Source organism: Myotis yumanensis, unplaced genomic scaffold (assembly GCF_028538775.1).
Source record: "Myotis yumanensis isolate MYYU_CA2020_CCGP unplaced genomic scaffold, mMyoYum1.0.hap1 SCAF_12, whole genome shotgun sequence".
NCBI lineage: Eukaryota > Metazoa > Chordata > Mammalia > Chiroptera > Vespertilionidae > Myotis > Myotis yumanensis.
Genome location: NW_027223763.1, coordinates 27,914,647 through 27,939,262, shown reverse-complemented (window position 1 = coordinate 27,939,262; position 24,616 = coordinate 27,914,647). Strand labels below are relative to the sequence as shown.

The window sequence follows — 24,616 nt, the reverse complement described above, 5'->3', positions numbered from 1 at the left end:
AGGGTCACCGAGAGGATAAGTGATCTCAGGGTGCTTTGATTCATCAGAAAGCACCATCTGCATGAAAGACATCCCCTTTATTCATTTGGCTCTCCAGAACTGTGCCGTGCCTGAGTCAAATGGTTTACAGTGGAATCTGGGGGCTTCCAAGAAGAGATCTGCAAAGTTTAACTGACTCATCTCTCCCTGTTCTGTTTACGGCCTGCCAGGCACCCCTCCAGCACAGACACAAACACACTCCCAGGTGGTGGGGAATGGCAGGGGGAGACCCGGGGAGGAAACGGAAATCAGACATTGTGGTTTCTGTCTGGGAGAAACTTTTCCAGAAATGACTAAATAGGAGCCCCCCACCCCCTACCCTGCTCCCGGCCACTTAGAGAATCTTTGTGAGCCCAACTCTCAGGGCCCAAAGGAGCTCAGGGGTTATGGAGGCTGATCTTTATATGAAGCTTGAAACCCACCAGTGATGGGGAACTCACTAATCCCGAGGCAGCCACTCCATGGCCACACAGCTCTGGCCATGAGAAAGTGCTCAGTCTGCCTCTTTAGGCGCCTGCATGTTAGTCCTGGGTGAGCTCTCTGGGATCCAGTTCCAGCAAATGTCCTCCCGAGCCACCGTGTGTCAGTGCTGTCCCCACCTGAACCCAGTGCAAGGGCTCCAGTCCTCCGCTCCTCCTCCTCCGCTCCCTGGCTGGGGCATGAAAAGCTTGCTTCTGCTTTTGCACTTCATCACCTGGCTGACTCATGCTGTTCCCACAGTCAACGCAGAGCTCACAACAAGTTCGTTAGAAATGGAAAGTGATTTTGCATGTGACTTTTTTTTTGGTAAATATATATTTATTTCAGAGAGGAAGAAAGAGAGAAAAACATCAATGATGAAAGAGAATCATTGATTGGCTGCCTCTTGCACACTCCACACAGCGGGCATGTGCCCTGACCAGGAATCTAACCGTGACTTTCTGGTTCATTGGTTGACACTCAACCACTGAGCCACACTGGCTGGGCACATATGATTTTTTCAAGCATTCATTTTCTCCCACCCCTAACCAGTGTGCTATTTGCAAATCAGACTGCTCTGTGCTTATAAACCCTCCCTGGTTCCCCATTGCCTTTGGGTAATGTCAACCCAAGCCATACAGGCCCCAATCCAAACCCCAACCTACTTTTCCCACTTCAACTCAGACCTACCCTACGTGCAAACACTGCCCTCTACTTTAACCACACCACACACACACACACACACACACACACACACACACACACACGTCCCTTCACGCAAAGCCTTTGTTCACAGTTTTCCCAGCCTCACCCCACTCTAAATGCCTGTCCTCAAAGGCCCAGTTCAAATACCATCTCTTCCTGGATGCTTTCTTTGGTTGAAATAAATCATTTCCTTCTCTGAGTTCCCATGGCATTTCCCCCACACTGTTTAGGACATCTGTCCCATGCACTTTATTCTGGTCATTTGCCGCTGTGTCTGCTCTCCCTCTGAGATGATGGGGCTCCCATGGGCAGCATCCCCACTGGTTTGAAGCCGGGCCCCGCCAGCAGGCCTGGGAGGACCTATTTGATTGGAGCTGGGCGAAGGAGAGAGGCAAGGAACAAAGTACTCTGGGCCTCTCTGAACCTTGAGAAGAGAAGGCGGCCCTGGGCTCAGAGCATTCCAGCTCTTCCCAAATAGAAGAGAAGAAATGGCAAGGCTTGGAGCACAAAACTCCGCGTCTGGAAGAGGAGAGAGGACCGCCAAGGCTCCTGAAGGATAAGGAGATGCAGTGGGGGGAGTCATGTGGGGGAGGGAGGAGGGCTCCCTGTGTGGGAGTTCAGGGTCTGCTCAGGCTCCGCCTGCTTGTGTGATGAACAGCTGCAGGTCCTGATGTGGAGAAGAGGAGGGGAGTTCCAAAACAAAGCTCCTTCTCGGGCAGCCAAATGCCACAGGCTCCTTCCAGGAGGTCCATGGTGTGGCCTGCTGTCCCTGCTACAGGGCTAGGAAGGGAGTAGGACAGGGAGGCCCCTTACCCCAAAGGAATGAACCCTCTTGGCTACCAAGGGGCCTGAATGGGGGCATGCAAAGGGGGGCCCCCCCATCCTAACCCGGATGCTCATAGTTCACTTCCTTTTGAACAGACTCCCAGCTGCAGGAGGACAGAAAGGCTATCCTGGGCCATAGACGAAAAGACTTCCCTCTGTACTGTAAGGTCAACAGGGTGGGGGCAGAGAGGTAGGCCTAGCTGCCCTTCATCACCACCTACCTCCTCCACCTCCATCCTGCTGCTGCTGAGTGTGGCACGCGTGTCCTCCCCCCACCCTCCTCTCCCGTCCCTCAGGTCCAAGGCTACTCCTCTGCCCTTTCAGCTCCCTGTCAGAAAGAACTTGCTAACAGGCAATATTCTGCAAAGGCAGACAGGCAGTCTTGGGAGGGAGTACCTGCTTTGTCACCAAAGCTTGCTGGGGCCAAACAGAAACTGTACAGACGAGAAGGCTGAGAAGGCCAGGCGTCCTATGGCTAATTCAGACTCCCGGGTTTGCAATTCAGAAGACTGCCAGCTCTCACTTTAACGCTTACACACAGAACAGCAGTCAGAACCCCTTGCACCTCCCGGATGCTTATGCCACACCAGCTACTGTTCTAGGTTCGAAGACATATTAATTTATTTAATCCTTACAACAACCCTGTGAAGTATCATGATGCCCCTTTTACAGAGGATGAAAATGAGGCACAAGGGGCCAAAGCAATGTGTCCGAATCACCCCAGCAGTTCGACTCCAAGTCCAAGGTCTTCGACCCCAGCTCTCCGCCATAGCCATCAACCCCGCCCCAGTGCGAGGAGGACCCTGAGGGCCCAGCAGCTGAGAACGCTGTGGAGAGGGATGTCAGACTCAGGTATCACCTGATCCCAAAGGCTGTGCTCTTCGCTGTGATTCTAACGTGCCCCACAGGCCCAGGGAGAGCAATGGCAACTGCTAGGCCAGGTGCGCCTTCTCGTGCTTCCTGATCTTTTCGGACACCTACCTGCTCTGACCCGTGACAAGGCCAGCCCCCCACCACACCCCACCCCCCGCTCTGAGTGCCCTTTCCCTTCCTTGTCTGCCCACCCTGGCTCAGGAACAACTTCCTGTAGGAAATGTTTACAGATAGTTTCGTCACAGAGGTCAACTTTATCCTTTATTCTCCCCGCTTAGACTCAGAGGACGGCCTACATGATAAATTCAGAGGACAGCTGTGCCCACGTTTTTGTCAACATCAGTAATTAATCTTAACATTCCTGGACAATAATGGAAAAACAAATGAAAACATGTGAGACCGTGAAGGAAAATTCAGGGATCAGACTGTTTGCTTGGTTCAGGCACTGTGTTCTATACTGAAAATGGCAACCTGGCTTTTCCAAAGATCAGAAATGAAAGGAAGGAGACCCTAGGCTTGGGTTTTAGCTATTATTTGTAAGCTCCCATTTTAACTCATGTAAATAATAGAGAGAAACCCAGCACAGTAACCACGCTGTTTCTGTTTAACCTCCTTTTTATCAAGCTTAACTTAAGAGCCCTTGCTTTTAATGACTGAAAATTCGTTTGCGTTTTTTGCAGTTATGTGTCAATTCCCTGAGTCTTGCGTTTTGTACCTGGAAACAAAGCATAACAATCATTCTTTGTGCTAACATCTATAATTTATTCAAACAAGCAAGCCATTGGGCTTAAGATTGGACATGTAAACAAACACCCGAGTTTTAATAATTCCCTTTTCTCTCCCACACACACAGGTTCAGTCGAGCCTCCTGGTGTTACTTCCTTCACCTCCCTCCCACAAATCAAACCTCAGATAACATAAACCTGCTGGACAGAGACTCCACGCAAATAAACAAAAGCTTTCAAACCGAAGGCAGAGGAGCTCCTATCTCCCCACCCACCCACTTCCGCTGCCTCCGCCTGCTCCTGCTCCAACAATATAGCCTCTTTCTGCCCAACTGTCCAGAAAACCCTGAAATATCTCATTTTCATTTCCAGGAGAGGAAGAGATGTGATCCCCAAATAAAAGTTCAGTGCTAATAGTAAGCTGCAAAAACCCAAGCAGACTGCTCCTTGCCACCCGTGTCAAGCTCACAAAGAGAAAAAAACCGTACCATCCGACATGGTTGGGAGAGTTTAATCCAAAGCAGTGCTAATTAATATCCCCGGCTTTCCAGAAGCCAGAGCCACATGCAGCTGCGAGGGCAGCAAGGCTGCTCTCCCTTCAGTTTTATGGGGAGAACATTTTCATTACTAAGCCTCCTCCCAGACCCTCCTCGCCCAGCCAGATTAGCCCGGAGAAGGAAGCGGATGATTCATATATCAGGACTCCTTCTCTCCCCCATTAATTATATTATTTACATCCCATTTTAAAAGTTTACTGGTGCAACTCCCTGTGCACCTGGTCAGAGCCCTTCCGACAAGCCGTGGTATCTTCCACATCCCCTCCTCAGGGGCGGTTCATGCATTGGTCCCCAGAAGGTGTCAACTTTTTGAAATGTGCGTTGGAGAGAGAGCTGACTCCAGGGGCGTTCTCTGACTCCCCGACACACATACTCCATTTGAAAAAACAAAAAACGAATGTTGAAGGTTCTAAACGGATTCATTTGTGAAATATGCATGGACTTAAGGGTTTAGCGGGATTTAGCACCCCAGAGACCCCTAAACCCTGGGAGATGCCCCCACCCAAATCAAGCACCCACCCACCACCCCCCAGCTGTTACAGCAGAGTTGACCCTTTTTTAACCCAAACTGCCAGGCCTGGTGGGACCATGGGTCTTACCATTCCATTCTGAAACCCGCATGCTCAAAGCTGTCTCTTTCCAGCCTCCTAAAGGGACCCCGAATCCAATCTAAATGCTTCGAATTTACCTGTTTGTCTTTTATACATATAAATAGCTGCATTTCCATTCTCTCTTTGTTTCTCATTTTCATTTGGTTCTAATATCTGCATGTAAATGTCGGAAAATAGCATCTGTAATTGGAGATTATGAAGTATGGCCAGCTCCTGACAGGCCGCTAAGGAAGATGGATTATCCTCATTTTTCTGTAAATTTTGTCAATTTTGGAATTCATAAGCTATCAACACTGATCAAAATGGGACTTCACAGCTGTGTCAAAAAAAACACGAGAGAGCAAAGGAGAGAGAGATGGGGAGCGAGGTGAGAGCTCAGGCTGGTGGCTGCGCACAGGGGCCGGTGGGTGGCCGGGGTGTTTGGCACAGCAGACTGGATGCCCAGTGTCCCCAGGGGCCACCCCCTCTCCCCTAGGCCTTCCCCTCCCGGCTGGCAGCTCCCTCAGCACGGGGTGGCCTGGAACTTAGGGTGGGGCTGCCTCGTCCCCAGACTAAATCAAATAGCTAAATCACACGCTGGAAGGCCGCAAATCCTCCCAGGCACCCACTCAAACCCGAGGCTTAATTTATCGCCCCGCGCTGCCTTCCTTATTTATCCAGAGGAGTCTGCAGGCTCCCTCCGCGCGGGCCTCGGAGATGTGCTACTCCTTCCAGACCCTCGCGGCCCACTTGAGGCAATTGTGCGGGTCTCTCTCTCTCAATTTTCCCATTACTGGGAGTAAGTACTGTTGGGACTCTGTAATAGCCCAACTGCAGCCCATATCAATAACAGATGAGGTTTAATCGTCCAACACAAAAATTATTTAGGCGCAGTAAGGACATTCAATGTCATTTGCATAATGGCATTTCTATCGCACAGCACCTAACCCGTCTTGCATAAACAAGGCCTTGGGACCATAAATAATAATAAATCATGACGTCTGCACGCCTCTTGCGGTAATAGGAGCCACTCTTTGTGGAAATTATTTCCGCGGGAAATGGGCACTGTAATTTTGAAGACATGTGGCACGGTGAGGCGTGGTAAATCAGCAGGCGGAGGTTCCCCAGGGGCAGCCCGGGGCCTGCCCTGAGCCCACAGCGACACCCCCGGGCCACCGCAGGAGGAGGGCCCGTCTTGAGGGGAGAGCGTGCAGGGCTTCTAGAACAGACATCAGTATTGGCCTAGCAAACAAGAGGGCAGGACGGTCAGAGCCAGCACCGGGAGAGGCAGAATTGGACCTGGAGGAGCACCCAGGCCTCAGGTCAGAAAGCATCTTTGTTCCAGGAGAATGGAAGCTCCCAAGGGACAGCCATTGTCCATGTCTGTCTGCTCCCTCCCCTGCTATACCTCGAGCAGGGCCTGGCCCCCAGCAGAAATAGCCTACGAGCTCAAGAAATATCCTAAAAGAAATGAGAGAGAGAAGAACCCGGGCCCAGGCAGTGAGTGCATGAGAAGAGCCTGAAGAAAGGCGACGGTGAGCCAGACAGAGGCCCAGACCAGGGGGATTAAGGCAAGAACTGGCTCAGAAGCGCTGGTACCACTGATCGGAGTGACAGAGTGAAAAAGCCCAGTACTCTCTGATTCCGGCTGCACCCTGAAAAGTTCGTGCTTCCCAGAAAATGGCCTGGCAGCCACAGGGTTGCCCCTGGGAGGGAGAAGAGACTGGCACTGGACTTGTTAGTTTAAGCCAGTGATGGCGAACCTTCTGAGCTCGGCATGCCAGCATTTTGGAAAACCCTAACTTAACTCTGGTGCCGTGTCACATATAGAAATTTTTTGATATTTGCAACCATAGTAAAACAAAGACTTACATTTTTGATATTTATTTTATATATTTAAATGCCATTTAACAAAGAAAAATCAACCAAAAAAAATGAGTTCGCGTGTCACCTCTGACACGCGCGTCATGGGTTCGCCATCACTGGTTTAAGCCATCTCTATACTGTGTTAATTTCACTAGAAGAGAACTACTACCTGTGTCACCGAGATTTCTAAAGTTGATGAAGCTTCATACCTCTGTGCCTGGGCACATGCTATTCCTTCTACTGGAAAACCAAAAGCTAGGAAAATGCTCATGGATCAGCAACAAAGGGCCTGTAAGTGATCTAGCAACAACAGCATTTCTCTCCCGAAGGAACTAGGAGAAACAGCAATCACCTCTCCATCAAGACTGTGCTGTGCTGGGAATGAGGTCAGTCACAGGCCCGCACAACCTCGCGGGAGGCTGTGGCACCTGCAATGCCACCTGCAGCTTACACATGACCTCACTTTCACCAAAATGTGAAAACTTTGCTCAAAAGCCAAACACAGTCTGCAGTTTAGTTATTAGTATTGTACCAATGTCAGTTCCTTCGTTCTGACCAGTGGACAGTGGTTCCATAAGACGTTAGCAATAGGGGATCCTGAGTGAGAGCTATGTGGGAACTCTGTACTATCTTTACAACTTTTCTGCAAATTTACAATTATTCCTGAATAAAAAATGTATGTTAAAAAAAAGCCAGATCTCACTCATATAAGAGAAAAGCAAATTAAAGCCCCATGTATTCTTTTCATCTATCAGATCAGCAATGAGTCAAGAGATTAATAACACATTGTGTGGGCAGAAAGGAACTAGGTCTCCCCACTTCCTGAGATGAACCTCTTTGGAGAGTGGGGGTCTACTTTCAAAATTCATAATGCATATACCCTGATCCAGCCATTCCATTCCTGAGAATTTATCCTGCAGGTGTAACTCCACGTGTGCACAAATAAACATGGACAACGATGCTCACTGCAGCCTTTTTTGAAAAGGACAAAGACTGGAAGCAACTAGTAGGAGACTTGAGCCCCTATTCTGACACCCCATATAATGGAATACTATGCAGCTGTTAAAAAATTATATGGAACAATCACCAAGAAATATCTATTAATGGAAAAGAGCAAAAATAGAACAACACATATAGTATGCTACCATTTGTGTTCCAAAGAGGGGAGATATATTTAGAAATGCCTCTATGCACACGGATACCTTACCCTCACCAAAGTATTGCATGTAAATCTCTAAAGAATACAGAAGGCACTGGTCATGGTGGTTGCCTCCTGGGAGGGGAACTGGGGGGCTGAGAGAAAGGAGTAAGAAGGAGACTTACTTTTCACTGTATACATTTGGTATTGTCTAAAGCTTTTACCATTCGCATGTACTACCTATTAAAAAATTTTTGAACAAAAAATAAGAGTGTTGCTCAGGTAAGTGGCAAAGAGCACTTTGCCTGAACTTGAACGAGGCTATCACTGTGCCCATGGGCCCCTGGGGACCCCTTCTGTTTTGAGAGGTGCCCTGTGGAGTTCTGCATCACCCACCGTGGCTGGCATGAGTAGCCCAGGCGGTGTGCTCAGCGGCTGGGTGCATGAATTCACTTAACCACCTGTCTAGGACCCTGCCCCACTGCTCAGCTCAGCGGAAGGACTGAGACCTCCTGCGCCAGACCCACAGCTCCAGGCAGAGCTCAAGTCTCGGAAAAAGTGGCACTTGGCATCTGAAAGGGGAGAAGGGACAGGCTCCATTTCTCTGGCTCTCGGCTGTTTCATGACTTTGCACTTAAACCTCAAGCGACCATGTAAGGCAAACACTCATTTCCTCCATTTTGCCGATGAAGAAACTGAGGCTTAGCAGGGCCCAGGAACCTGCCCAAGCCCACACAGCTGGTAGGCAGGAGAATTGGGACCTCGCCCAGGCAGTCTGGCTCCAGAGCCCACACTCTCAAATCCATGTTCTCCACACCCTCAAAGCCAAGGTCAGGGCTAGAGGCTTATGAAGCTTGTGAACTCACTAGAGGCTGGAGAAGAGCAACCTGATGCATTACTTCAGAATCCGTGAGACGCAGACTGTCCATTACTCATGGGTTCTCCCAACCGACTCTCGGACCAGGCAGGGTTCTCCTAGGCGCTCCCTAAAGAGCAGGCTGAGAAACCATGACTGTCCTCCAGACCCAGGGATGCTGCCACAGGTTGTTCTTAGGGTGGCCCTCATGCAGGTTCAGCATCACCCCCAAGTGCAACTCAGTAAAAATAACTCTAAGGAGACTATAGGGTGGTTACCCAATTAAACGACCTCAGTTCACAGAGCTTGGAAAATAAACTTCCCCAGAACCAGCCTGGGCCTGCATTCACCAGGGTGAAACAGCTAGAGATCATGACCCCAAATCTGCCATATTAGGGGATCCAATGTCAAGGACAGGTCCTCCCATAAAATTTTTGCTATAGCCAAGCTTCTCCAAGGCAATGAGGGTTCATCTTTCAAGGTTGTATGTGAACATTTCTGAGCTGTTCTGCCCTCCCCCAACCCACCCCAGTGCAGATGCAGGTTCAGGCCTCCTGGGTAATGGAAGACGAAACCAGATGCTGGTGATAGGTCACAGGCTCGCCTGGGCCCTTTGTGGGGAAAGCCCATTGTAGGGCATTAGGATTCAATGGTGAGCTGTCAGGCGTCCCCAAGAGACACTTGAGGCAACTTATTTACCAACAGGCAGGTCCCCAACAGAATTTGAAAGCCCCATGGCCCACTTTCTGATTCTCAGCTCCTCACTTCCCAAAGCACAGGTCCTACAAATAGGAACTTCTTTTAGATTTTTAAAGTTTTAGAATGCTTGGCCCAGAGCCATTCTTTCTGGCAAACTGGATCAGCTGGCTAGATCTTGAATGAGATAGAAGAGCCAAAACAGGAGGGAAATGGCTACTTTTTCTAAATCCCAAAAATCTATTCTAAAGAGGATCAGAAGTTCAGAGAAAGGTTAGTAGCAGGAGAATCTATGGCGCAGCCCCTAGGGCACAGATGGCAAAAGCTATTCCAGTCTTATTCCATATGCTATAATTTGACACACAGTTCTGTTCATAAATGAATTTGTAAGAACACTCTGTATAAATTACTACACCTGTTCCTAAGAGTGCCCCATAGGAAAGCCCTGCTCCCCTTCCCATAGCTCCAGGCACAATCCTCACACTCCAACAACCAAAAGTGATGAGCACTGAGGTTTAAAAGATGATGATGATCACACTGTTTAACCAAACCTACTGCATGGGTCTTTCCAGCCAAATGTAATGTAAAAAATGTTCAACCATGCTAGGTAGCTCAGTGGGTTAGAGTCATCGCAATACCCCAAGGTTGCAGGTTTGATCCTCCATCAGGGCACATGCAAGAATCACATAATCCTATATAATAAAAGCTTAATATGCTAAGTGTCCAGTCGACCGGTCAGCTGTTCAACCAATCAAAGCATAATATGCTAATGATATGCTAAGGCTGCTCAACTGCTCACTATGATGTGCACTAACCAATGCTGGTCGATTAGTTGCTATGACGTGCACTGACCACCAGGGGGCAGGCGCTCCTACTGGTAGGTTAGCTTGCTGCTGGGGTCTGGCCAATCAGGAGTGAGTGAGATGGGCTGGACACGCCCTGGAGCCCTTCCTCGGTCCCTCCCCAGCTGGCCAACCTCCTGCATCTCTCTCTGGCCTGATCGTGCACCCGTGGGGTCCCTCGGCCTGGCTTGCACCCTCTCGCAATCCAGGACCCCTCAGGGGATGTCGGAGAGCCAATTTCGGCCCAATCCCACAGGGGGAGCACCCCTCAGACAGAAGCTGGGCTCATGGTTGGCGAGCGTAGCGGTGTTGGTGGGATCCTCTCCTGCCTCTGCGGCAGTGCTAAGGATATCCGACTGATGGCTCCCCAGGGGGACCAGGCCTAAGCCGGCAGTCAGGCATCCCCCAAGGGTTCCTGGACTGTGAGAGGGCACAGGCCGGGCTGAGGGACGCCCCCCCAGTGCATGAATTTTGTGCACCAGGCCTCTAGTGAATGCATAAATAAGTGGGGTAACAAATCAATGTTTCTCTCTCTTTTTCTCTCCCTTCCTCTCTCTTTAAAATCAATACAAAAATATTTAAAACTTGTTGGTATCAACTATTATCCCCTCAGTTTCCTCATCTTTTTTTAAATATGCTTTTACTGATTTTAAAGAGAGAGAGAGAAAGGGAAAGGGAGAGCGCAAAGAATTGAGCCTGCAACTTGGGCATGTGCCCTGACCAGGAATTGAACCTGTGACTTCTTGGTGCACAGGACAATGCTCAATCCACCGAGCCACACTGGCCAGACTCCTCGTATCTCTCTCTCTCTCTCTCTCTCTCTTTTTTTTTTTTGCTAATCCTTACCCGAGGATATTTTTTCCATTGATTTTTAGAAAGTGTGGAGGGAGGAAAAGAGAGAGAGAGAGAGAGAGATTGATGTGAGAAGGACACATCGATTGGTTGCCTCTCACACGTGCCCTGACTAGGGCTGGGTATCGAACCTGCAACCCAGGTACAAGCCCTTGACCAGGAATTGAACCCTGTGACCCTTTGGTGCATGGGCCGACGCTCTAACCACTGAGCACTGGCCAGGACTGGGCTCCTCATCTTTTAATGAGAAAAATAAACACCAACCTGGACGAGTTTGTATTGAGTAGTAAATGAATAATACAAATAAAATACTTAACTGTATGCACTGTCTATATATTCTATTATTACATTATATGTTGTTATATTACATTGCATCGTATTTGTCGTGTGTGTGTGTGTGTGTGTGTGTGTGTGTGTGTTTAAACAGGCTTTGCAGAGTCATCAACCCTCAGGCTCTGGCCACCTGAAACTTCTCCCCCTTCCCAGATTGTACATGCTTTTGCTCTTCCTCTTCTCCACCTGCCACCTCCTTACTCATGCTCGTCCTGGTCCACTTCCTGTGCAGCCCCAGAGTCTAAGCTCTGTGGCAGCAGGAGCCTTGTCTGCACCATTCGGGCATCCTAGCATCCCCATCTTCCAACTGAGGATGGGGAAACTGAGGCTCAGTGAGGCTGGGCAACTTGATCAGACCACAAAGCCCATAGGTGCAGGCACCAGGTGCCAGCCCTCGCCCTGAACCACCGTACATACGACCAACATGAGTGACCTTGGCAGTTCCGCCTGAGACCCCAGACAGGCTGAGTCGGAGAAGGAGTGGCAGGTGTCCCTGAGAGCATAGTCACTGGCTCTGGCTGTCCCAGTCCTTCCTTCCAGGAGGGACATTCACGGGCTCAGAAGTCTGGGAGTCTAGGCTTGAATACCTGCTTCTTCCTTTGATCTAGGAGACCAGAGAACTCCTGTCCTCTGCTGCCCAACACGGACATATTAACTTGCTTGTTTGTAGGGGGAAGTTCTAGTATTACAACCCAGAATAAATAATTTATTGAGAAGATTTCTTAGCTCCTCGGGCACAAGTTCTAAAAGTGGTTCAAATTGTTGTTTTGATTTTTTAATGGGATTTCTCCCTCTGGCCTGAGCTCATCTGCCTGTGTACTCTGTAGGCAGGCAAACAGTAAAATCAGAGAAAGTTCCCAGCAACTCCACAGCTCAAACGTTCCGCCACTGCAAGTCAGACAGCACCTCTGGTCCATCTCTCTTCCCTCCCTCCGTCAATGCCAGCTTCTCTGCCTCCTCTCGGATCCCCGTCCTGCCCAACCTGCCCTGGCCCCTTTCCCACCACAACCTCCTCTCTCCACTCTGGGAGCTCTGCTGTGGCAAAATGCTCCTTGGTGATAATGGTATTAATAACAATAGAAGTAACACCTATCAGTTGTCTGTTATGGGCTGGACCCCCTGCTAAGCCCCTTTTATGTTCACCTCATTGAATCTGTACCTCCAAAATGACACAACTGTCATTAACCCATTTTATATAGGAGAAAACTGAGGTGAAAGCAGTGGGAAAGCCAAGTAGGTTTAAAATAATAACCTTGCCTTGGCCTTGATCTCCATTCCCCAGCAAACCTGTCTTGCAAATAAAATGTTTGAAAAGATAGTTCCCCAAAAGATAGTTCACTTTCCTCCCTTTGTGTGCAAGGTTATTATTGTTTGGGAAGTGATGGTGACTAGCATGCTCAACCCCAGGAAAGTAGGAAGAAGCTCACAGACTCTGAGGTAAGCCTGCAATCACGTATTATCATATTCTCCCAAGATGCTCAAAAGCAGCATAACAGGGCTCTAGCTGGTTTGGCTCAGTGGATAGAGGGTCGGCCTGCAGACTGAAGGGTCCCGAGTTTAATTCCAGTCAAGGGCACATACCTGGGTTGCAGCTTGATCCCCAGTAGGGGCCATGCAAGAGGCAGCCAATCCATGATTCTCTCTCATCATTGAAGTTTCTATCTCTCTCTCCCTGTCCCTTCCTCTAGGAAGTCAATTAAAAAAAAAAGTAGCGTAACAGGTGTCAAAGTCACAAGCGGCTGCTTTGGAAGCCTGTGCTCTTAACCATGATGCTGTGCTGCCTCCAGGAGTCCTTTAGACATTGGTCCCTGATGACAGCTCCAATGGAAAGCACGCCTTCCTCTCCGCCCTGTGACTTTCTGGGATAGACAGGAGGGTCTGTATACTCCCTGTTCGCCAGCACCAATTCCAGGCACTGTCAACCATACCATTCTGCCATGACGTCTCCTCCTAAGAACTCCATATTGTTAGTAATTGCTACCTTCCCTCCTGACAGATGCCCCCTTCCTGGGACTTCCCACTGTCATCTTCACCTACCCTGGACCTCACTGAGCACACCTCCTTGACGCCATTGGCCTTGATCTCCATTCCCCAGCAAACCTGTCTTGCAAATAAAATGTTTGAAAAGATAGTTCCCCATGAATGGCCACAAGTAGGACCTTATCCTGTCATTTAGAACGGGTTCACCTCCAGGACCTCCAACCCCTGTGATCCTCCTGAGCACAACCTCTCATCCTCCTCCTTCCACACCTTCATCCTGATGAGCTGGCTCTTGCCAGGAACCCCCACAAGTTACAGCAGGTGGATGAAGTTATCTGCCTTCTTGGTTGCCTGAAATAATAGCGTCACCAATTCCACTACCCCAACCCTAGAACTGTCTGTGTCTTCTAGAAGCGTTAGATAGGACAAGAGTCTCAAGGTCTTGGCCATTCTTACTAAATGCTATTCTTGCTAAATGTGAAAATGTAGCACAGTATTTTGCAGACCAGCTGCAAACAGGATGAGCTTGACAGAAACCCAACCCAGATAAGTGTAGCTAACTGAAATCAATGCATAATTGACCAAATAGTGTATATTAAGCAATGGCTAAGCCTTCCTTGGCAGCAGCAGAGCTTTGGATATGAATCCCATCTCCTCTACTTGCTACAAGTGAATGAAATGATCTTGCCACAACCAAGTCTCCTGCCTCTTCTGTCCCCTTGTGACACTGCTGTCATTCATTTCACTTATCCACATGTTATAATCATCCCATGCACTGTTACTATTATAATTTTAAACAGTTACCTTTCAGATCAGTTAAGAGTAAGAAAAATCAATTTTATCTTCATTTATTCCTTCTCTGTTTCCCCTCCTTTCTTTTTGTAAGATCTGTTTCTGACATACTATTTTTCTTTTCCCTAAAAAACTATACTTTTAAACATTTCTTGCAAGACAAGTTTGCTAGTCATGAATTCACTCCATTTTTGTTTGACTGAGAATGTCTTTATTTCTCCTTCACATTTAGAGGATTATTTCTCAAGATATAGGATTCTAGGTTGGTGGGGGGTTTTTCTTTCAATGCTTTAAGTATTTCACTTCACTCTCTTTTTTGTTTCTTTTAATATATTTTTATTGATTTCAGAGAGGAAGGGAAAGGGAGAGGGGGAAAGAGATAGAAATATTAATCAGCTGCCACCTGCATGCCCCACACTACCTGGACATGTGCCCTGACCGGGGATTGAACTGGGACTTCCTGGTTCATAGGTTGACCCTCAACAACTGAGCCACGCCAGTCAGGCAACTTCACGCTCTTCTTGTCTGCATCGTTTCTGACATGAAATCCACTGTCATTCTTCTCCTTATTCCTCTAAAAGTAAGGTGGTTTTCCCCCTCTGGCTTTTTTCAAGATTTTCTCTGTCTTTGGTTTTCTGATGTTTGAATAGCATAGACGTAGATATCAAATATCTTGATACTTCCTGAACTCCTGCATCTGTAACATTCTCTGAGTTCCCTGCATTTGTGGCTTGGTATCTGTCATTAATTTTGAAAAGTTCTCAGCTCTTTCAAATATTTTTCTTCATTCTGTCTTCTCCTTCTGGTATTTCAGTTGTGCCTATGTTACTCCTTTTAAAATTATCCCACAATTCTTGAATATTTTGTTTTAGTGGTTTTGATTTTGTTTTTTCATTCTTTTTTCTATTTACATTTTAATTTGGGAACTTTCTATTGAACATACCTTCAAGTTCACTGATTCTTTACTTGACTATAATCTACTGGTGAAGCCATCAAAGGCACTTCATTTGTTACTGTGCTTTTTATTTCTAGCATCTCCTTCTGATTTTCTTAGGGTTTCCGTATTTCTGCTTACATTAGCCATCTGTTCTTTCATGCCAGCTACTTTTTCCTTTAGAGCTCTTAATATGTCAATCACAGTTATTTTAAATCCTGTTTAATAATTTTAAATTGTGTGTCATAGCTGAGTATGGTTCTGGTGCTTACTTTGTCTCTTTAGACTGTGCTTTTTCTTGCCTAACTTTTTGTTGAAAGCTGGACATGATATATTGGATTATAGGAACCGAGGAAAATAGGCCTTTAGTATGAGGTTTTATATTCATCTGACAGATCTAAGCTATTACTCTTTGTATTCTCCTGTCTCTCCAGATTTTGCAGCAGCTGTTTGTCCTGCAAACTCAGTTCCTGGAAGGGTCAAGAAAAGTTGATTTTCAGTTTTCTCAGCTTTATTTCCTATTGTAAATATGTGAGTGACAACCTCCAACTTCTTTATATGTTAGAGCTGAAACTGGAAGCCTCTCAGCCTTCTTATTGGAGTTCATTATTTACCTGTTCAGCACAAGTCTTTGAGTAGTAAACTCTCTGCATTTTTGTCTCAAGATGTCTTTATTTAACTTCCCTATTAAGCGATCACTTACCTGAGAATAGGTTAATTGTTATCTCTTAACATGTAAGATATTTTCTAGTGTCTTCTGGCTTCTGGTGATGTTTTAAAAGTTCCTGTCAATCTAAAAGTTATACTTTCTCTCTTATTGCTTTTATAGTTTTCTCTTTGTCTCTGATATTCACTTTCACTACAGTTTTGCCTAGACTTGCATTTATTTTTATTTAACTTGCTTGGGATTTAGAATGTCTGTTCAACGTAATGATACATGTCTTGCAACAGTTGTGTTCTACAAATTTTTCTATTTTTTTTCCCAGAGCAACAATTATATGTATGTTGGACCTTCTCATAAAATTTTGTTTTATCTCTTACCCTCTCTTTCATATTTCCCAACTCCAGATTTTTGTGCTGCATTCCTGGCAATGTCTTAACTCTGTCTATCAAATCACTGGTTTTCTTTTCTTTTTTAAAAAATATATTTTTATTGATTTCAGAGAAGAATGGAGAGGGAAAGAGAAACACCAATGATGAGAGAGAATCATAGATCAGCTGCCTCCTGCACACTCCCCACCAGGGATTGAGCCCACAACGCAGGCATGTACCCCGACCAGAAATCAAACCTGACCTCCTGGTTCATAGGTCAACGCTCAACCACTGAGCTACACCAGCAGGGTTCAAATCACTGATTTTCTATTCAACTATGTCTTATCTTGTATTTAAAAAAATAAGTTGAATTTCTAAAATTCTGATGACTAAAATGTTTATTTCTAGAAATTTGTTTTATTCTAATCTGACTATCCTTTTTTCATGATGTTTTATTCTTTTGTAATGTTGCTAGTCCTTTTTTCATATCTTTAGTCATTTGATAGTCTCTTTCAGATTGTTATTTTAGGTTCTTGGAGAACTGATTTTCCTGTTATGTCTCCTAACTTGCCCTTGTTTCCTTATGTGGTTTGCAAGTTGTTAATTGTGAGCTCACCTTCAATAGTTATCATCTGTACATACTGGATTGTAGAAGTATGTGCTTCTAATTGGCATCTCAAGAAATATGAGCCTAGTTTTATATTAATTTATTTTCTTGGGTTTCTTGTGAATGATATAAAGTGAGATACCATGTCTGTATATGGTACAGCTTGCGATTTCAGCTTCTCATGGGAAACTTTTGTTCCACTCTGAGTCCCATGTAGGTGAAATTCCTCAGCCTGTAGGTGAAATGTCTAGCATTTATTCCATGGAGAGTTTAGTCCTTCCAGGTTTCAAGTTTTTTGCAGAAGTTCATGTTCCAACTCCCATATCACGTAAGTCTAAGGCCATATCAACACCAGCATTAAACCCCAGTCCCTGTTCACGAGGAACTATATCCAGGACCAGTGCCCTGGGCCACTGGGGCAACAGTTCATACACTTAAAATTCTGGCTCTGAGCTCCTTCTTAATTCCTACCTTCTGAGGATTTCCCTCTTTTTATTTAAACCTCTGATATATCAAAATAACTTATTGTTACATTTGATCTAGTATTTCTATTGTTTGAGATGGGAGGAGAGTATTCAATTGTTCAGATTTTGTTATCAAAACCAGAAATCTAGGTTCCTTTTTTTTTGTAATTTACAAAATAATAAAGGCTTGGAGTTTTTAAAGACCTTTGTGAATAGCCAAATTTCTCAAGCCAAACTTCCAGTACACTCTCAAAAGAAACACGCTGTAAAACTGAAATTACCTGTTCTATTGTCTTTTGTTTATTGAAAAAACTGGTTAACCTTGTTCAGGGGGAAATACCTCTAATCAAAAGTCAAGTTTCACACAGTACTTTTGGCTGTATCTGTTGCTCTTCCTTTATGCCACATGGCACAGCACAGGTGGTCAATGTCACTGACATAACATATCTGTAAAAATTTCTTGGATGAATGAATGAATGAATGAAAGAACATCCAAGCAAAGCACAGGCAGCTCTTTGACAATTCGCTCGTAATCTTTAAATCTCACATACACAGAATTTGCCTGTCATCTAAAAGAGTAGAACAGACAGGAGGAAAAATTGTAAACAAGTCAAAATAAAAACAAGAGATGGAGTTCCAATTTGTTTTATCTCTTACAGAATGTGTGATCTGGAATGGATCTCAAGGATGACCCAGCCTAATCCCCTACCCCAAAAGCAGAAACCATGACCCAGAGAAAAATGGCAATCCCAAGAGCCATCACAAAAGCCTAGGAGCCCACCCCGTGCTTTTACACTATGAAGGAACGTGTTCCGTGTTCCCTTAAATATTCCCCAGTCTTCCAAATCTGGCTCAGTGATTTTTTGGGGGGTAGACACCCTTCTGTCTGATCCTCAGGAAGACAAAAATACTCAGAATACTCAGCTGTTTAGAAAAATTTTTAAACTCTTTAAGAAAACGTAGGCACCCCCAGATAAGACTCTGGTCAGCAGAGAAAGTAAAGAGACCCCACAGAGACTGGGTAATTTTCAGCGTTGGGTCATGTTGAGATGATGACAGAAGGATAGGGGAGAGTATGGCTGGTCTAGAGACAGCCTGTACCTCTAGAGATCTAGGGAGCAAGAATTCCAGCATTGCCATTATCTCATTCCAGAGGCAAGATGACATCCAAGTTAAATGTTGTCTAAGCATCTCAGCTCAGAAAGAGGGGGCTTCTACCTCCCCGCTTCATGCTGGGAAGAACTGGAAAAAGAACTCCTACCTTCTCCCTGCTACTATCATCCTCTTGTAGCTCCTCCCATGGGAGAAGTCACTCATCTGACTGGTCAGAGCCCAGGACATTCTCGGGGCCATGTTTACCTCTGGGCTGCACCACTGTGCCCTGGGATCAGAAGTCCTCCTCCAGGTTATCAGGCTTCCAGCTGGCAACTAGGTCAGACAGTGCCTGCTTCCCAGGAAAGGCCCAGCCATGACCTCACTCAGTTCCATTTTCTCCATCTGCAACTGGGTGGGTGAGCCATCTGCTTCTTTAATCTCTAAAACACTTGACTCTTCTTCCCTTCAATACCCAAGTTCCATAACACACCAAGCCCTCATCAGAGAAGTCAAATGCAAACCATTAAATTATCCTTCTCATCAGAATTGAGTTGATGGAATTGAGTTGATGGTAAAGTATATGCCTATAGATCAGCGGTTCTCAACCTGTGGGTCGCGACCCCATTGGCGGTCAAACGACCCTTTCACAGGGGTCGCCTAAGACCATCCTGCATATCAGATATTTACATTATGGTTCATAACAGTAGCAACATGACAGTTATGAAGTAGCAACGAAAATAATTTTATGGTTGGGTCACAACATGAGTAACTGTATTTAAAGGGCCAGAAGGTTGAGAACCACTGCTGTAGATAGAAGCTTCTCCAATTGGGAGGGGGGAGGGGGAAAGCATTTTTCCCACAGGTACCTTGGGTGGCAGGAGGTCACAAATCCCCTAAGTAGTAGCATAGCTTTCTGGAGCATCAAATTGAAAAATCTAGGAATGGCTACCCCAGAGTACCTGTGATGTGTGTGCACGCTCACAGTCTGTGGCTCCCTCAAACAAAGGAGAAGCCCAGCCCATATGGGGCAGTGAGGGGTCAGGTCCGGCCGCAGTTAGAGCATCTTGTGGGCAGGCAGAGGGACATGAAGAATCATGGTGGGGATAAAGGGCTGAGGTTGGGCTTCAAGTTGGAGGAAACCCTGAGGGGCTCTTACGTGGGGAACAGAGATCCCACAGTAGCAGCAGAGACAGGACAAGAGGCAGGAGGCCCCAGTGAAGGGTGCTGCCAGGTGAGCAGAGTCATCCAGACTAGAGACTGAGGGCCCTTTGGGGCACACGGTTCCCAGAGCAAATCCAAACCTACTCACCCGAATATTCCAGCCCTCTGGGATTTAAGTCGCCTCCTGCTTCTCCAGCCCCTGTCCCTGACCTCCTTTCACTCACCCTGCATTCCAACCTCCTAGGCCAGCTTGCAGTTCCCTGCCACACCTGCATTTCTTCAAGACTTGGCCCACACTGTTCCTTCCGCCTAGAATGCCCTCCCCAGCCAACGCTACAATCTCCACAGATCTGGATTCTGCCCCCCTCTCAAGGCACAGCACTAATGACACCTTCTCCAGGGAGCCTTCCTGCTCTCAGCCTGCATGCCTGTCTCCTCACATCCCACCCCCCATCTCCTGGTGGGCACAGACCCACTACACAGGGACATGAGCTCCCTAAAGAAAGAAACCATGTCCGGCACCTCATCTTTCCCCCACAGTCCCAGCCCTTTTTCTGACTCAGGTAGGCAGGTGCTCAAGGCCATCCCCAAGGACCAAACTCATCATGTTCAAAAACTCAAACCAGCCCCTTCCCGGGAGTAGGAAGCCCACAGGAGTAGGCAATGCTCGCCCAGGCCGACCAGCCCAGGGAAGTCCCACTGTGCAGAGGGCAACGCAGCATATGAGAGCAGGAGGCATTTCTGGTGGCTTTCTCTGCTAGACAAGGGACAGGCCATCTCCCAATTTAACCCCCCGTGACCTTTGAACTTCCCGGGAGGTCAGCAGCACGTCCCCCTTCCCCAGCTGTCTTTCTGTCTCTGGCCCAATGGGAGGGAGGGCCCTGGGCCCGTTCCATTTTGTGCCCGTATTGATCTGTTGGCAGCAATGGGCTGGATAATTAGCCAGGAATTAGGGTTTCTATTACAGCCAGGAGGCTGCTCCAGCTGATTTATCACCTGAATAATTTACTGTGATTGAAAGGAAATTAAAATGAACTCCATTTGACAACTGTGAGCTTTTATGGGCTTTAGTGAAGGCTCAAAGCCAGATTAATAGCCTGGTGTTGGTTAATAGTCTGCCGAGAGTAAATACGGCAGGCTGTGCTCGGTGGCAGCCTTCCTGCGAGGCCGGAGGAGGGACCAGCTCCCGCCAGGAGCACAGCGCCCAGGGCAGCGTCAACTCGAGTTTTACTGAAACAGATTTCACTGTGCGAAACAGAAATGTGTGTACACACACGCATCACGCCACCAGCAGTTGTTACTTTTTTTTCCCTCTTCTCCTCCAAGGTGATTTTTACTCACTCCACATGTAGGGAGAACAGAATTGCTTTTTCAATAACCATTTTGAAAAGGAAGTGTTTCATTGCCCCAGGAGTGTGTGCGCATTAACCCCTTCCAGCCAGGGTCAAGGGTTTACTAAGTTTCCCTGTGAAAGTGAGAGGCCTGGGCCCATCCACCCGGGGTCGATCTTGGGGGGAAAAGCAGCAAGGTGAGGGTGGGCTCTGAGCTCATGGAAGTGACTGGCAGGCCCCCAAGCTGGCCCTGAAGAAGGTTCTTCCCATGGGCGTTCGGGTGGGTGATTAGGAGGATTTGACCGCCCAAGCCTATGGCAAGTCTCTGAAGGTTCTGGAATAACAGGTGAACTCTGAGTGCAAAAGGCCGATGCTGAAAACCAACCAATCAGAAAACTGGCTTCTAAAGTCTTTGGGGAACATGAAGACAGAAGGCAAGATGTCTTACATAAGATGAAAACTAAAGATCCTGAGGTCAAATTCTAGCTCTGTGGCCTCGACAAGTCCCAGAAGCCTCCTGGGCCTGAACCTGGGAGGAACACTCTGAAAAGAATGTTCCGATCTGTAAAATGGGGCTCACCAATCTTGCCCAGCCTGCTCAGCAGGCACTTACATGGAGAGTCCAGGGAGAGAAGGGATGTGAAAGGTCTTTGAAAGCTGCACAGTGGCATGCATAGGTGAGGGAGATCACTGTGGTTATTGTTATTGCCGCCGCCACTGCTGCTGTTACTGTTATCAAAATCACAGTTACTGCTGCTGCAGATATAAACACTGAATTCCAGAGAAAAAATGACCTACCCACCAGGGCAGAGCCGGGGTTCAAGTCAAACTCCAACTCCAAGGCCAGCAAATGCTCTTTCTCCCCCACCAGGCTGCTCAATGGATGAAACTGACGGCAAGGCCTGCACCCAGGCCACTAGCCCTCAGAGTCACAGTTCTGCTCACAATTGAAGGGACCAGCTTCAGCGGCCAGAGCTCCAGGCCCCCTTCCTGGTGCCACAGTCATGCCCGCTCAGGGGCTCACAAGGCAAGGCGAGAGCAAGCTTGAGGGGGCTCAAGGAACCTGTACCCTTGACGTGCCTGCCTTCCCAGCCTGCAGCCCCTTGCTCGGGCCATCATTTGTCCAAAGTGATTGGGAATCGGGAGCGAGGGTACGTCATTCATAGTCCAGTGCCTGTGTGTGTGCCCGGCAGCCCTGCGGCCTCACCTTCCATCTCTCCTCATTACCGCACATTACCGGGAGGTGAAGCAGATTAACCAGAAAGCCCTGAGTCAGTCATTATCCCACCACAAGGTTCACCTGCAGGCCCCGCCTCAGCCCACACAGTCAGAGACAGGCCTGCAGCCGTGTCCGCTCATTCTGAAGGACACCGCACAGCGAGACTGCTAGAAACAGCCCTCACGATGTTTGTAATTCAGGTCTCCTTTCCAACAGGCCCCATCTCTGCATGGGCCTAGCCACCTGTCCCCCAACACCTCCTCCGAATTATCCCCCTTGGTGCTCCTCGCTGAGGCACCGTCTCCATTCATCAGGGCTACAGAACCTTCTCCCTTGCCTTGCAAAGTCTGAATCCATCCTATTACCCCTGGGAGCTGGTGCCTGATTCATCCTCCCTCCCCTGGGAGCCTGACACTGTGCCAGACTCACAGCCCAGAATGCAAGAACTGTGTTGGCTAAATGAGCACATGAGTGTCTGAGCAAGGGAGTGAATGAATGGATACACGGGTGGCTCCTCCCAGTTATGAAGCCCTGTAGTCTCAGCCCAGTCTTTCTGGGCATCCTAAACCAAATAAACTACGATTCAGATTCTGAGTTTCCGTGAGGATCATGGGAAACACAGAGGGAAGCAGTCACTGAGACTGAATGTTTGCACTGAGAAAATAAGGGCTACTAGAAGGCTGGTGCCGACACGCTAGAGGCTTTGTGCCTGGGCCCTCGCTCCTCACCACCACCGACTGGATGACCTCACACAAACCCTGTGCCGGCTCTGGACCTCTTAAGGTGGAGGATGAAAGCTTGCAAGCGCTAAAACTATGTGCTCTTATCAATGGTTGGAAAATAAATTTTCTCCCAGATTCTGGAGGGAAAGGTAGGCTTCATCTAAAGAAATTTTCCTGACTGAATTCCTCTTCTTTCTCCTCCTGTGTCAGGTGAGGTGTGGCTTTGGCCATATTTCAGAAGGGCCCTGGGCAGTGGGAGAGGCTGTCTGTGATGGAAACAGACTCTTCTCCCTACAACCCAGCAGCTAGAGTGTGAGGCTCAGGTCTGCCGACCCATACAACGGTCATCCCCAGAGGGGAAGGGGGAGACTTTACGCCACTTGTAGGAGAAAGACCAAAACCCTGACCACAGCCTACTTGGCCAGACCCATCTCTCCAACATCACCTCCCACCCCTCTGGGCAGCCCGGCCCCTAAAGCACAGCCTCTGGGTTTCTTTCTGTTCTTTACTCCTTCCCCTCTCTCTCTTACCCCAGGGCCTTTGCACTTGCTCTTCCTTCTGCCAGACACAATCTCCCACACCCAGGTCCCTTCTCCTGATTCAGCCCAACCCCTTCAGGGCTCAGCACAAATACATTTCCCCTTCAGGTCGGCCCAGTCTCTGCTTTATGCTTTTGAACAACCTCAGACATCCCCTCCTCAGCACCTAGCACATCTGTAATCCACAAGTCTTTGGGTTATTCTTATTGCGATTCTTCCACACAACGGTAGACTCCCCGAGGGCAGGTCCAAGCCTGCCTCGTTCATGAATGTACCGCTAGTATTCGGTTCTGTGCCATGCACATAGTAGACACTCATCAATGTTTGTGAAGTGAATACACGACTTGCTGTGTGGTCTCAGGCAAGTCTCTTTGCCTCTCTGGGCTTTGGTTTCCCCATCTGAAAACAAAGTGGATAGATGATCTGTGAGAGCCCTGAGCCCTCGTAGGAAATGCTGAGAGGTGGCCAGACTGCCATAGGATGGTGGCCCTGAGGCCTTGCACCCTCCTCATCACCAAGGTCTCCTCTGGCCCCTCCCCTCTCCACGGAGCTTGTGCACACAGCCTATGTGACTTTGAATGGCTCTTTCAGAAAACTTCAGAAGCATCATCTCATCAGCAGGCAGAGGAAGCTCAGCGCGGCCAGTCCTCACCACCAGGACCAGATGGAAAAGTTCTGAGAAAGTCATTGCTCAGAGGTCTCTCCGGCAGGCAGCAGTCATGTCTGAACGGCGTGTGCCAGCAAGGAAACCAGCCCAGGGCCTGGCACAGCCTGGGCATCAGGAACTAGTCTCCTGAATTGAATCTGGCCCTCATCCAGGCCCAAGAGCCTCTCACTGGGCAGACCCTTTCTGGTCCCATCTCTGTGCCCATAAGCAGAGACTGCTTCTCTCCAGGGCAGAGCAGGGGGGCTGCTCAGCAAGGGGCCTCCTCCTGCTTCCTCCCCTCACTCGCAAATGACTCAGCTGGGTGTCAGTCCAGTGAGACACTTCTCATTGCCAGACTCTTAGATCCAGCCTCTAAAAGCATGACAGGGCAACCCGACGAGAGGGCTGACGGTGGGTACCCACCAGGACCACCATAACAAGGCCGGAGGGTGCTTACAGGTTTCCCCTTCACCCTGACAGGATAATGACCCGAGACCACCTCAAGCGGCCCTAAAGGTCGTTACACCCCCGGGAAAGGCCGCCATTCAGCAATGGCAGAGCAGCCAGACAAGTCACGTCCCCTCCTGGCCAGCAGGAAAGACAGAGGCAGGAGGGCAAGAAGTTGCCAGAGCCTCGAACAAGTCCTCCTGACCTCGTGGGATGCTGTGACCAGCCGAGTTTGACTGAGAACAAGGAGAAGCCGCCTCTGAGTAGAGCTTGGCGTTCCCCCCATACACG

At 48.0% G+C, this 24,616-nt stretch overlaps 1 protein-coding gene across 4 annotated transcripts in view; it reads right to left on the bottom strand.

Annotated features, from left to right (window-relative positions):
* Window positions 1-24,616, bottom strand: part of PAX5 (paired box 5) — a 158,562-nt gene that overhangs the window by 69,516 nt on the left and 64,430 nt on the right. The window lies entirely within an intron of this gene.